The 1,808-nt window shown below is 60.0% G+C and overlaps 1 pseudogene; it reads left to right on the forward strand.

Annotated features, from left to right (window-relative positions):
• Positions 1-280: 280 nt before the first annotated feature.
• LOC128626143 (delta(3,5)-Delta(2,4)-dienoyl-CoA isomerase, mitochondrial-like) lies at positions 281-1,525 on the forward strand (annotated as a pseudogene).
• Positions 1,526-1,808: the final 283 nt, after the last annotated feature.

Below are 1,808 nucleotides of genomic sequence, written 5' to 3' on the forward strand. Positions count from 1 at the left end.
TAGCAGAGAAGGTTCGGGATAAACAATACCTTTCCTCTACCTGTAAATTAATGGAAGGACTGGTATCAACCAAGAAGGAACCTAAAACAGTGATGCCCTAAACTGGCTCGGGTACGTTTGCAGCACCACGAATTCAGCGCCCTTCCCCGCAGGCCTTCCTGTCCCCCTTACACTGCCCTGTGCTGCACTCCCCTCCGTAACCAAGAAACGCAGGGACGAGCTGGCATACGGACTGTGGTCACAAAGATGGAATTTCAGGGGTCGGTCAGCCTGCGGTTCGATGCCCTCCGGGGGCCGCCTTCCTGCCGGCCTCTTTGGCCTCCTCCTGTCTGGCTACTCCAGGGACTCAGTAGCCGGGGCAGGGACAATGGAGGCTCCTGGCAGACTCTGCCACCTGTTGACATGGCCACTGATGGCCCCCACCCACCTGGGTCTCAACCTTAGCCTTCGCCCCCATGGGATCCTCTGCCCGAGATGAGGCCCCTAGAGCAGCCACGGATGAAGATAAACCCACAGCTCTGAGTCCCTTTGGGTGACAGCTGCCCCGAAACGCATTCTGAGCATCCAGGAAAACGAGCCCAAGAGGAGGGAGGCCGAGAACAAGGCCTCCGGGCGCAAGGTGGTAGAGGGCTTCCACAAGGTAGCACGAGGCGCTGACTGGAGGGCTGTGGTGGTCTTGGGTGCAGGAAACATGCCACCCACTGCAGGTGTCAACCTCAAGGACAAGCCTTCAGACCTCCTTTGGCCTCGAGAAGGTGGTATGGCCCCCGTAAGCTGGCATCTCCCTGGCCTCACCACCAGATACCGAGACCTTCCTGCAGCATCAGCAGAAGTGCCCTAAACCGGTGATGGCCGCCGTCCACGGGGCTGCACTGGTGGAGAGTGGGCCTCACACTGCCCGTGACCCTGGCACTGTGCCCAGGATGCCTTCTTTCAGGAGAAGGAGGTGGGTGCGGGTTTGGCAGCTGCTGTGGAAACGCTGCAGCATCTGCCCAGGGTCCTCGGAAACCAGAGGCTGGTCAACGAGCTGGCCTTCACCGCCCGCAAAACAACGGGTGGCGAGGCCCCGGGCAGTGGGCTGGGCCGCAGAGTGTCCCCGTCGAGGAGGGCTTGTCTGGCGTGGCCGAGATTTCCCGGAAGAGCCCGGTGGAGGGTCAGGGCCCCAGAGTCAACCCGCCCTGCTGCCACTACCACTCTGCCACGGCCGAGGACCTGGGCTCCATCACGGCCTGGAGCAGGAACACACTGCAAACCCAGGACGTTAGGTCGTCCAGGCAGCGATGGAGAAGGAGGAACCCAACAGCGTCACCTTCTCCAAGCTCTGAAAGCCCGAGGTCCCAGGCGCTGGCCGGGGTCCGGCCTCGCCCCACCTCCCGCCCGAGTGTCTTCATGCACAGAGAGGGGGGTGCACGAAGAGGGTCGCCTTGTGGCCTTCTCGCTCCGCCTCCCAGTTTATAACGCATGGCACGGATTTCTTCATGCCCGGGACCATTTCCTCACCCCACAGACAATAAAGCAAAGTTAAGAAAACAAAATTTCAGTGGTGAATGTGAAGTTCCATAGTCAAGTCTACCGACTGTCCACCACAGAAATACAGGGTGGGATGGGCGATGGGGTTTGCAGCAGACTGGCCTCGGAACCCATGGGCGCCGACGGAGTGGAAGGCAACAGAGTCCGCGGCGGGGCTGCCGGGGAAACTACTAAGTGCTTATGGACGGCGTCAAGGGCAAGAGCAATTTCGCAGCTTTCTGCCCTGGTCAAACCACATCTGGAATACGGCGATAAAATCTGGATGCCATTATTTTGGA

The sequence above is a fragment of the Artibeus jamaicensis genome, unplaced genomic scaffold (genome assembly GCF_021234435.1).
Source record: "Artibeus jamaicensis isolate MK-2021 breed Jamaican fruit bat unplaced genomic scaffold, CSHL_Jam_final scaffold_3307, whole genome shotgun sequence".
NCBI classification, from domain to species: Eukaryota; Metazoa; Chordata; class Mammalia; order Chiroptera; family Phyllostomidae; genus Artibeus; species Artibeus jamaicensis.